This window comes from Schistocerca americana, chromosome 2 (assembly GCF_021461395.2).
Source record: "Schistocerca americana isolate TAMUIC-IGC-003095 chromosome 2, iqSchAmer2.1, whole genome shotgun sequence".
NCBI lineage: Eukaryota > Metazoa > Arthropoda > Insecta > Orthoptera > Acrididae > Schistocerca > Schistocerca americana.
In genome coordinates, this window is record NC_060120.1 from 736,177,566 (window position 1) to 736,191,003 (window position 13,438).

General features: G+C 45.0%; 1 protein-coding gene across 1 annotated transcript in view; it reads right to left on the reverse strand.

The window, feature by feature from the left end:
- The window catches only part of LOC124594392 (early growth response protein 4-like), a 183,341-nt gene that overhangs the window by 169,189 nt on the left and 714 nt on the right, over positions 1-13,438 (reverse strand). The gene's annotated exons all lie outside the window — the stretch shown is intronic.

The window sequence follows — 13,438 nt, forward strand, 5'->3', positions numbered from 1 at the left end:
AGAAAACGAGAATGTAGACTCCAAAGGAAAACGTCGTAACTGCCGTCTGCGTCGCTTCTGCTGTGCAGCGAGCTACGTTAATTTAAGTATTAACTGTATTTTTCTTACTTGTCACTTCTTCTTCCGTGTGTTTTTGCTTTTAGGAAGCTTTAATTGTCAAGTGCTAGTAACAGTGTTCCATAGATTTCGTGTTTGTTTTGAATACGGTCAGAGAGAGTCCCTTTAGTCAACCATAGTGCCAGTAGTGCTAGTGTTTGTTTTCAATGCAGTCCAGAGACAGGTAGTGCTATTTTCATTGTTTTCTACAAGTAGTGTCTAGTAACCACAGTTTAGTCAACTATCAGCCGCCTTTAGTGAATTAGCAGTTGATTAACTCTCTACAGTAAATTGATTTCTTAGGTTGGATGGGACGTTTGACTGCTGTGTACAGACGCAGGAGGAGCTGGCCACGGTTCGCGAACAGCTGAACGTGTTGACGGCCGCGGTCAGCCGTCTACAGGCTGCTGCCTCGGAGTGTAGCGGCACTGGGGAGTCTGGTGCGTCGCATGGTACACCCCAGGTGTTACATGCTTCAACCACTGTCCTTGCTGTCGAGACATCTTCGCGGGTACCGGGCGCGGTTGGGCCACCCTCTCCCCAAGGGGAGTGGCGGGTTCAGCGGCGTTCGCGGCGCACGAGGCGGAGGGTCAATGTGGAGGCTGGCCGTGTGGCATCGCCCGCTCTGCCTGTGAGTGGACATGTGGCTGCTCCTTCAGCAAGGTCCGAGCAGGCACACGGGGGGAGGGGTTTATTAGTTATTGGGAGCTCCAACGTTAGGCGGGTGATGGAGCCCCTTAAGGAAATAGCGGAAAGGTCGGGGAAGAAGGCCAGTGTTCACTCTGTCTGCTTGCCTGGGGGTCTCATCCGAGATGTGGAGGAGGCCCTGCCGGCGGCGATAGAGAGCACTGGGTGCAGCCAACTGCAAATTTTTGCTCATATCGGCACCAATGACTCCTGCCGTCTGGGTTCTGAGGTCATCCTCAGTTCGTACAGGCGGTTGGCGGAGTTGGTGAAGGCGGAAAGCCTCGATCGCGGGGTGGAATCTGAGCTAACTATTTGTAGTATCGTTCCCAGAACCGATCGCGGTCCTCTGGTTTGGAGTCGAGTAGAAGGCTTAAACCAGAGGCTCAGACGATTCTGCGGAGATCTGGGGTGCAGATTTCTCGACCTCCGCTATCGGGTGGAGAAATGTAGGGTCCCCCTGAATAGGTTAGGCGTGCACTACACGCAGGAAGCGACTACAAGGGTAGCGGAGTACATGTGGAGTGCATATGTGGGTTTTTTAGGTTAGAGAATTCCCTCCATAGGCCCGACAAGACGCCTCCTGAGACGCGGCAAGGTAGGGGTAGGCAAAATGCAACAGGGAATAACAATATTAATGTGCTAATAGTAAACTGCAGGAGCGTCTATAGAAAGGTCCCAGAACTGCTCTCATTAATAAACGGTCACAATGCCCACATAGTACTAGGGACAGAAAGTTGGCTGAAACCAGATGTAAACAGTAATGAAATCCTAAACTCAGATTGGAATGTATACCGCAGAGACAGGCTGGACAGTGAAGGGGGAGGCGTGTTTATAGCGATAAGAAGTGCAATAGTATCGAAGGAAATTGACGGAGATCCGAAATGTGAAATAATTCGGGTGAAGGTCACGGTTAAAGCAGGCTCAGACATGGTAATTGGATGTATCTATAGGCCCCCTGGCTCAGCATCTGTTGTGGCTGAGCACCTGAAGGATAATTTGGAAAATATTTCGAGTAGATTTCCCCACCATGTTATAGTTCTGGGTGGAGATTTTAATTTGCCGGATATAGACTGGGAGACTCAAACGTTCATAACAGGTGGCAGGGACAAATAATCCAGTGAATCCAGTGCTTTATCTGAAAACTACCTTGAGCAGTTAAACAGAGAACCGACTCGTGGCGATAACATATTAGACCTTCTGGTGACAAACAGACCTGAATTATTTGAAACAGTTAACGCAGAACAGGGAATCAGCGATCATAAAGCGGTTAATGCGTCGATGATTTCAGCCGAAAATAGAAATATTAAAAAAGGTGGGAAGATTTTTCTGTTTAGCAAAAGTGACAAAAAACAGATTTCAGAGTACCTGACGGCTCAACACAAAAGTTATGTCTCAAGTACAGACAGTGTTGAGGATCAGTGGACATAGTTCAAAACCATCGTACAATATGCGTTGGATGAGTATGTGCCAAGCAAGATCCTAAGAGATGGAAAAGAGCCACCGTGGTACAACAACCGAGTTAGAAAACTGCTGCGGAAGCAAAGGGAACTTCACAGCAAACATAAGCATAGCCAAAGCCTTGCAGACAAACAAAAATTACGCGAAGCGAAATGCAGTGTGAGGAGGGTTATGCGAGAGGCGATCAATGAATCCGAAAGTAAAGTTCTATGTACTGTCTTGGCAGAAAATCCTAAGAAATTTTGGTCTTATGCCAAAGCGATAGGTGGATCAAAACAAAATGTTCAGACACTGTGACCAAAATGATACCGAAACAGAGGATGACAGACAAAAGGCCGAAATACTAAAAGTCTTTTTCCAAACTGTTTCACAGAGGAAGACTGCACAGTAGTTCCTTCTCTAGATTGTCGCACAGATGACAAAATGGTAGATATCGAAATAGACGACAGAGGGATAGAGAAACAATTAAAATCGCTCAAAAGAGGAAAGGCCACTGGACCTGATGGGATACCAGTTCGATTTTACACAGAGTACGCGAAGGAACTTGGCCCCCCCCCCCCCTTCTTGCAGCGGTGTACCGTAGGTCTCTAGAAGAACGTAACGTTCCAAAGGGTTGGAAAAGGGCACAGGTCATCCTCGTTTTCAAGAAGGGACGTGGAACAGATGTGCAGAACTATAGACCTATATCTCTAACGTCGATCAGTTGTAGAATTTTGGAACACGTGTTATGTTCGAGTATAATGACTTTTCTGGAGACTAGAAATCTACTCTGTAGGAATCAGCATGGGTTTTGAAAAAGATGGTCGTGTGAAACCCAGCTCACGCTATTCGTCCACGAGACTCAGATGGCCATAGACACGGGTTCACAGGTAGATGCCGTGCTTCTTGACTTCCGCAAGGCGTTCGATACAGTTCCCCACAGTCGTTTAATGAACAAAGTAAGAGCATATGGACTATCAGACCAATTGTGATTGGATTGAAGAGTTCCTAGATAACAGAACACAGCATGTCATTCTCAAAGGAGAAAAGTCTTCTGAAGTAAGAGTGATTTCAGGTGTGCCGCAGGGGAATGTCGAAGGACCGTTGCTATTCACAATATACATAAATGACCTTGTGGATGACATCGGAAGTTCACTGAGGCTTTTTGCAGATGATGCTGTGGTATATCGAGAGGTTGTAACAATGGAAAATTGTACTGAAATGCAGGAGGATCTGCAGCGAATTGACGCATGGTGCAGGAAATGGCAATTGAATCTCAATGTAGACAAGTGTAATGTGCTGCGAATACATAGAAAGGAAGATCCCTTATCATTTAGCTACAAAATAGCAGGTCAGCGACTGGAAGCAGTTAATGCCATAAATTATCTGGGAGTACGCATTAGGAGTGATTTAAAATGGAACGACCATATAAAGTTGATAGTCGGTAAAGCAGATGCCAGACTGAGATTCATTGGAAGAATCCTAAGGAAATGCAATCCGAAAACAAAGGAAGTAGGTTACAGTACGCTTGTTCGCCCACTGGTTGAATACTGCTCAGCAGTGTGGGATCCGTACCAGATAGGGTTGATAGAAGAGATAGAGAAGATCCAACGGAGAGCAGCGCGCTTCGTTACAGGATCATTTAGTAATCGCGAAAGCGTTACGGAGATGATAGATAAACTCCAGTGGAAGACTCTGCAGGAGAGACGCTTTTGTTGAAGTTTCGAGAACATAGCTTCAGCGAGGAGTCAAGCAGTATATTGCTCCCTCCTACGTATATCTCGCGAAGAGACTATGAGGATAAAATCAGAGAGATTAGAGCCCACACAGAGGCATACCGACAATCCTTCTTTTCACGAACAATACGAGACTGGAATAGAAGGGAGAACCGATAAAGGTACTCAAGGTACCCTCCGCCACACACCGTCAGGTGGCTTGCGGAGTATGGACGTAGATGTAGATGTAGAAGTTTTTTCCTGTAAATGAGGGTTGCAGTCATATCGATGACTATTGACCTTTCCTCCTGGGAAACCCCGCATCCACCGTTAAGCCGAAACATTGGGACAGCCTGATTAATAGCGGTATCACCTCTACATCTACATCTACATCCATACTCCGCAAGCCACCTGACGGTGTGTGGCGGAGGGTACCCTGAGTACCTCTATCGGTTCTCCCTTCTATTCCAGTCTCGTATTGTTCGTGGAAAGAAGGATTGTCGGTATGTTTCTGTGTGGGCTCTAATCTCTCTGATTTTATCCTCATGGTCTCTTCACGAGATATACGTAGGAGGGAGCAATATACTGCTTGAATCTTCGGTGAAGGTATGTTCTCGAAACTTTAACAAAAGCCCGTACCGAGCTACTTAGCGTCTCTCCTGCAGAGTCTTCCACTGGACTTTATCTATCATCTCCGTAACGCTTTCGCGATTACTAAATGATCCTGTAACGAAGCGCGCTGCTCTCCGTTGGATCTTCTCTATCTCTTCTATCAACCCTATCTGGTACGGATCCCACACTGCTGAGCAGTATTCAAGCAGTGGGCGAACAAGCGTACTGTAACCTACTTCCTTTGTTTTCGGATTGCATTTCCTTAGGATTCTTCCAATGAATCTCAGTCTGGCACCTGCTTTGCCGACGATCAACTTTATATGGTCATTCCATTTTAAATCACTCCTAATGCGTACTCCCAGATAATTTATGGCATTAACTGCTTCCAGTTGCTGACCTGCTATTTTGTAGCTAAATGATAAGGGATCTTCCTTTCTATGTATTCGCAGCACATTACACTTGTCTACATTGAGGTGAAATTGCCATTTCCTGCACCATGCGTCAATTGGCTGCAGATCCTCCTGCATTTCAGTACAATTTTCCATTGTTACAATCTCTCGATACACCACAGCATTATCTGCAAAAAGCCTCAGTGAACTTCCGATGTCATCCACAAGGTCATTCATGTATATTGTGAATAGCAACGGTCCTATGACACTCCCCTGCGGCACACCTGAAATCACTCTTACTTCAGAAGACTTCTCTCCCTTGAGAATGACATGCTGTGTTCTGTTATCTAGGAACTCTTCAATCCAATCACAATTGGTCTGATAGTCCATATGCTCTTACTTTGTTCATTAAACGACTGTGGGGAACTGTATCGAACGCCTTGCGGAAGTCAAGAAACACGGCATCTACCTGTGAACCCGTGTCTATGGCCATCTGAGTCTCGTGGACGAATAGCGCGAGCTGGGTTTCACACGACCGTCTTTTTCAAAACCCATGCTGATTCCTACAGAGTAGATTTCTAGTCTCCAGAAAAGTCATTATACTCGAACAACTGATCGACGTTAGAGATTATAGGTCTATAGTTCTGCACATCTGTTCGACGTCTCTTTTTGAAAACGGGGATGACCTGTGCCCTTTTCCAATCCTTTGGAACGCTACGCTCTTCTAGAGACCTACGGTACACCGCTGCAAGAAGGGGGGCAAGTTCCTTCGCGTACTCTGTGTAAAATTGAACTGGTATCCCATCAGGTCCAGCGGCCTTTCAGGTGGCTTGCGGAGTATGGATGTAGATGTAGATGTAGATATGTTAAGCATTTTGTCTCAGCTTGATGGACAAATTACATGACCTGAGAGCAACTCCTGTGTTCAAATACTGCCTGTAAATAAACTTTCATGCACATGTGAATTACAAACATTTCAAACACTTGAAGTAACATTACAGAATACAATCTTTCACACCATTTGTTCATATGTCGGAGAAACAACACAATCATTTTATGTTCGACAACAACAAGCTATAATTCACGAGGACCTTGCTGTTTTGTACACTATGGCAGGTCCCATTTTACAAATGCGATGCTATACCACACTGGCGTTTATGAAACACATCGCGATAGCCATCTTGTAATAGAACCTCCTATAAGATTTTACCATATCTCTCTCTTCCGATACATCAAAGCCAGCAGATTCTTGCATTTTAGTTTTGTGAGCAATTTGATCATCACACACTTTCTGTTATGGGAAGGTTAATTGACGTATTCTTGCACAACGTTAAATAAATTCAGCAAAACATATTTCGAATAGGCCCCTATTTGTAGAGGTGTGACTCGAGATCTATTAAAAAAGCCGATTCTCACATTAAAGAAGCAGTTCTAGTTCAAGTAAAACTAGAAGTGACGCTTTGATATTTGACACATGTCGATTACATCTTTCTAATAATTAAGCCTATACCACGTTCTGGAATGTAAAGTTTAAAATTTTTTGTGTGATTTGTTCGATGTTATTTACGAAGCTCTAAATACTAATTTAAAATCTAATATTTTCACTCTAGCTCCTAAAATACCTGTACTACGAAATTTTTAATTTATTCTATACCGAATTTTGGAGCTGTGTTAGTGCACTAAAAGACACTGTAATGCTATTGATCTTCTTTATTAAAAGCAACACTCTATCTGAAGTAATACTGACCGCGAAGAATATTGTTACAGAGACATTGTGACATCCTTGGAGGTTAAAATATAACCTACTTTATGCATAAAACAGATTCTAACCTAACCTCCTCGATCCCGTCATGACCAAGCTGTCGGCCAATGCTATTGGGTAAGCTTTGGCGACGGCGACGGCGTCTGACGACCGTTGTCGGTGCCATTGTAAACGCAGCCGTAGGATTCTGAAAAACTGCAGAGAAAATAGAAGGGAGTAAACTGGCGTTACCGAGGGATCCGCCTGCATAGTTAGGCCGCCCGTAGGACGTAAAATTGCGACCTGGTCGTAATGACACGTTATCACTTTTCAGATGATCGGTCCAGTTCTCCTACTCTGCCGCCCTTGGAGATGCCTAGCCCTCGCATTGTCACCCTAAGAGCGTAGTACAACCACGATCCGACGAATATCGCAAGATCTCTCGAACCCACACAGCAACTGGCTGTAGTAACAAATTAATTCCTTATCCGTGAAAATACACTCCTGGAAATTGAAATAAGAACACCGTGAATTCATTGTCCCAGGAAGGGGAAACTTTATTGACACATTCCTGGGGTCAGATACATCACATGATCACACTGACAGAACCACAGGCACATAGACACAGGCAACAGACCATGCACAATGTCGGCACTAGTACAGTGTATATCCACCTTTCGCAGCAATGCAGGCTGCTATTCTCCCATGGAGACGATCGTAGAGATGCTGGATGTAGTCCTGTGGAACGGCTTGCCATGCCATTTCCACCTGGCGCCTCAGTTGGACCAGCGTTCGTGCTGGACGTGCAGACCGCGTGAGACGACGCTTCATCCAGTCCCAAACATGCTCAATGGGGGACAGATCCGGAGATCTTGCTGGCCAGGGTAGTTGACTTACACCTGCTAGAGCATGTTGGGTGGCACGGGATACATGCGGACGTGCATTGTCCTGTTGGAACAGCAAGTTCCCTTGCCGGTCTAGGAATGGTAGAACGATGGGTTCGATGACGGTTTGGATGTACCGTGCACTATTCAGTGTCCCCTCGACGATCACCAGTGGTGTACGGCCAGTGTAGGAGATCGCTCCCCACACCATGATGCCGGGTGTTGGCCCTGTGTGCCTCGGTCGTATGCAGTCCTGATTGTGGCGCTCACCTGCACGGCGCCAAACACGCATACGACCATCATTGGCACCAAGGCAGAAGCGACTCTCATCGCTGAAGACGACACGTCTCCATTCGTCCCTCCATTCACGCCTGTCGCGACACCACTGAAGGCGGGCTACACGATGTTGGGGCGTGAGCGGAAGACGGCCTAACGGTGTGCGGGACCGTAGCCCAGCTTCATGGAGACGGTTGCGAATGGTCCTCGCCGATACCCCAGGAGCAACAGTGTCCCTAATTTGCTGGGAAGTGGCGGTGCGGTCCCCTACGGCACTGCGTAGGATCCTACGTTCTTGGCGTGCATCCGTGCGTCGCTGCGGTCCGGTCCCAGGTCGACGGGCACGTGCACCTTCCGCCGACCACTGGCGACAACATCGATGTACTGTGGAGACCTCACGCCCCACGTGTTGAGCAATTCGGCGGTACGTCCACCCGGCCTCCCGCATGCCCACTATACGCCCTCGCTCAAAGTCCGTCAACTGCACATACGGTTCACGTCCACGCTGTCGCGGCATGCTACCAGTGTTAAAGACTGCGATGGAGCTCCGTATGCCACGGCAAACTGGCTGACACTGACGGCGGCGGTGCACAAATGCTGCGCAGCTAGCGCCATTCGACGGCCAACACCGCGGTTCCTGGTGTGTCCGCTGTGCCGTGCATGTGATCATTGCTTGTACAGCCCTCTCGCAGTGTCCGGAGCAAGTATGGTGGGTCTGACACACCGGTGTCAATGTGTTCTTTTTTCCATTTCCAGGAGTGTATGTTGATATGGGCGAGTCTCTGCAAAACGCCACAGACAGACACATACAACACAGAAACATATAAAAGGATGCAACGGTACGATATGTATCTGCTACGTTGTTGAATATGTCAGGGAGTAGCTCAGTGGTTCCTGTATCTGTTCCTATAATTGTTTGCAGGTTATTATTTTCCTCTCGTTTACGTCCCTACGGCACAATTTTTTGGACGACGCCAATAATTAGCAAATAAATGCTAAACAGTTAGAGATACATTGTATGAAGTGGGGAAATTCAGGCACCAAATAACTCGATAAAGGACCCAAATGAAAGGACTGGACTCCAAGGGTTTTCTTTCCAACTACATTCACCATTTTACCTAAAATACAAATACAACTTTATTACACCAACAAGCAAATTGTGGAAATAAATATCACAGACCAAAAAACTGAAATAATTTAAAAGGGCCTTAATAACAATTAGCTGGGTTGCCAATCCTCCAAAGCTTTCAAGGGCCAAGGCTCAATTAAAAATAAAAAAAAATACAATTAACATGGACACACAGATTAGGCAGTTAGTCAAGATTTCAAATTTAATGAAACGTACTTCTTTGTAGGAGCCTTCACTTAGGAGCATTAGGAATTAATTACAGAATGGAGACCCCTTGCGACCGTTATCCACACTGGCTGACAGCTCCAATGTGTGGGTTGTCTGTCCGGATATCAAGGCGCCGGGGTAACCGACCGATCACTCTGGAAGGCAGTCTTACTCTCTCAGTCGACTGCGAGGCCCGGCCCGTTCAAACACGCGGCCGACCAAACTTTACCAAGTTCTTTGGGTAGCAAATATGGCAAACGCACCTGAAGTACACACAGACTTATTAGTTGAGATACAAATACCATTTGCCCACTTGAGGCACTCAGTAGCCTATATGCAAATTTTGATTACGAACAATTACCCATATAAGCCGCAAGGAGCGATAATACAGATTTTACGGTTAGGGTCTTTTTACGGTGACGCTGAACAACATTTAGTGCATAATGCTTACGGCTGAGCTAACAAGGATACCAAACAAATCGGCCTAAGTACATATGCGTCTTCAGTTTAGGGATTTTAGTGGCTTGTATCGACTAACTAACAAAAAATATCATAATCTCTTAAATATTTTTGGCACGAACGGCACAGCAAAACATGAATGACAATTCCAAATAATTACCTTTTTTAGTAATTAAGAATTAAAAGTAACTCCATAAAACCTTAAAACTGCAAACAGGGGGGCCATATCATACATTGAAATTGAGTAGGGTATAAATACTGGGAAGAGTAGCAAATGTGCCCCTGACTTTAAGTTCGTTCCGCTCTCGCCAGCACACACAGGCAAAATAACACGTCCAGAACGTCAACTGGCACAAGAGCAGGGCTACGCAACACATACTTAGTCTAAACGGAGCTCCATACGAAACACTAAAATGCATCAGGGGAGCCACAGCGTGAAATTTACATTCAATATGGCAAGGAGCTGTTCCTTACGTAATGTAACAGTCCTTTAAGAGGTCACTCAAGGTGCTCGCTGTTGTTGTAGTTGTGGTCTTCAGTCCAGAGACTGGTCTGATGCAGCTCTCCATTCTACCCTATCCTGTGCAAGCTTCTTCTTCTCGAAGTACTTACTGCAACCTACATCCTTCTGAATCTGCTTAGTGGTTCAAATGGTTCAAATGGCTCTGAGCACTATGGGACTTAACATCTATGGTCATCAGTCCCCTAGAACTTAGAACTACTTAAACCTAACTAACCTAAGGACATCACACAACACCCAGTCATCACGAGGCTCTGCTTAGTGTATTCATCTCCTGGTCTCCTAAGATTTTTACCCTCCACGCTGCCCTCCAATACTAAATTGGTGATCCCTTGATTCCTCAGAACATGTCCCGCCAACCGATTCCTTCTTATAGTAAAGTTGTGCAAGAAAGTCCTCTTCTCCCCAATTCTAGTCAGTACCTCCTCATTAGTTAAGTGATCTGTCCATCTAATCTTCAGCATTCTTCTGTAGCACCCCAATTCGAAAGCCTCTATCCTCTTCTTGCCTAAACTATTTATCGTCCATGTTTCACTTCCATACATGGCAACACTCCATACAAACACTTTCAGAAAAGACTTCCTAACGCTTAAATCTATACTCGATGTTAAAAAATTTCTCTTCTTCAGAAATGCTTTCCTTGCCATTGCCAGTCTACATTTTATATCCTCTCTACTTTGACCATCATCAGTTATTTTGCTTCCCAAAGAGCGAAACTCATCCACTACTTTAAATGTGTCATTTCCTCATGTAATTCCCTCAGCATCACCTGATTTAATTCGACTACATTCCATTATCCTTGTTTTGCTTTTGTTGATGTTCATCTTATATGCTCCTTTCGAGACACTGTCCATTCCGTTCAACTGCTCTTCCAGGTTCTTTGCTGTCTCTGCCAGAATTATAATGTCATCAGGAAACCTCAAAATTTTTATTTCTTCTATATGGATTTCAATTCTTACTTAAAACTTTTTTTTGTTTCCTTTACTGCTTGCTCAATATACAGATTGAATAACATCGGGGATATGCTACAACCCTGTCTCACTCCCTTCCCAACCACTGCTTCCCTTTCATGCCCCTCGACTCTTATAACTGCCATCTGTTTTGTGTACAAATTGTATATAGGTAAATAGCCTTTTGTTCCCTGTATTTGACCCCTGCCACCTTCAGAATTTGAAAGAAAGTATTCCAGTCAACACTGTCAAAAGCTTTCTCTAAGTCTACAAATGCTAGAAACGTACGTTTGCCTTTCCTTAATCTATCTTCTAAGATAAGTTGTAGGGTCAATATTGCCTCACGTGTTCTAACATTTCTACGGAATCCAAACTGATCTTTCCTGAGGTCAGTTTCTGTCAGTCTTTCCAATCGTCTGTAAATAATCCGTGTTGGTCACTACGAAGAGTAATAAGCAATACTACACAAAACATATATTTATAAATATATATGGGTGCAAACGCCTCACAACAATACAGCAATCACTTTCTTTCTCACAAAACCGGCAAGACACCAACGAGGGAGAAGCGACCTCGAAGCACGGATTAAGAGTATACCAATGTATAATCCCCGGTTTCCGAAAAGTAGAAATCTTTATCTTCAAGTGTGCCCAAAAACAACCATGGGGAAAGGCGAAAAAAAACTAAGACAACTGCGGGTAAAGCAACATGCGACAAAGCCGAGGCAGCAAGGTAAAGACAACCACCAATCCAATCCACTGCCTACTCCACAGCAAAACACGGCTGCAACCACCGTACTGTACGGCCCAGCGCGCGCCTTCCCAACCTGCCTTGTGTGAGAGGACTCCACTCCACCGACCGTCGACCACCTTTCTGGGACCCATCTCACTCGCTTCGGCCGAGCGTCACCCAGCCTCCTCGTTCGACAGCCGATCCTTTACGCGGAAATAGACTCTGAGCGAGCCGCCACGGGAAGTTGGAAAACAGTCAGAGAGTTCATACAAGTTTCCATTCCTTTTTAAGAGAAAGTCAAGCTCATTGGTTTGACTGTTTAGCCTTCTGGGACGAGTTTTACGATGAAAGAACTAGTCAGCCACCACAGCTACGTGATGCGCGCCCGTTCATTACACTGCTCTTGTGAGAGACTCGTTCGCTCACTGCGGCGTCTCTGAGACTCCAAAATACCTGCCTGCCATGAATACAGGTGGGGGCTGTCCATGTAAGAGCACACTGTGCAGATACAGAGTTTCCCCAGAGGGTTTGAACAGGTTGATATCACCGGTCAAAATACATAACACAAGTTGCCACTAGGAGTGTCAAGAATAACAGAGAACGCGACAACTTTTTTCGACCATCTACCATCCATTAGCGTGGGTAGATCCGACGATTCCAATTAGTTTACATTACGGTCGTAATTACATCTTCCAATCCAGCATGTTACATGACTAATTTATTTGTTTTTCTGCCTCTGCTAGTAATACCCAATACGCTTGTCTCCATTGCTTCCTGCACAACCCGCAGTTTTTCAATGGTTTTCGCCTCAAAAAAGTTCAAATCTAACTTTCATAAATCAAGGCTTGGAACACACATTGTTAGTAAATTTCCATTTTCAGACACGTCGGAAGCTTAGTTTCGCAAACCTTATTTAGTTTAACAAAAACATTGAGGCCATTTTTATTTGGCTGTTCATTCCTTTTCCTGTTTCATCAACTGCCCCAAATAGAAAATGTCACACATCAATTCTGTGACTTCGTTGTTACGAGGAAGCTTCGGAAAGCGCATCATAGTGTGTGAGAGGAATGGCGCTGCAATTGGAAACGGATTCCAAAGTTGAAGAACACTGTATGGTAAGATCCTTGGGAGTAAAACATGTAAGTTTCACATAGATTCACCGTGAAATTTCAATCACGCCCAACCGTAGTAAAATTATACCAACATTTTGACCGCGATGCTGATCATATTGGAAGGCCGTCGTCGTGGATCGTGCATGACAGTGTCCAGTCAATCAGGGTACTGACTCGCGGCAGTCGCAGACTTTGCTACGATGAGTAACGTTCACACAGCGGTTCTCGAATGGCTCCGTAACCAAGGAGAAGATTCTGAACAACTGGTACGGAGACTTGATGATTATGTTGAAAAATAGTGTCATGTATCCGCATCACTCTGAGGTGTAGTACAGCATTCAATTAAAGTTACTTGGCCTTCCATAATAATGTGTAACTTAATTTTTCAAGACTACTCACAGTTTCTACTATTTTTGTCTTGATATGTTGGGTGTACATTAATTTACTTTCATCATAACTGATTTTGAAGCATAATTACAAACTTATTCATCG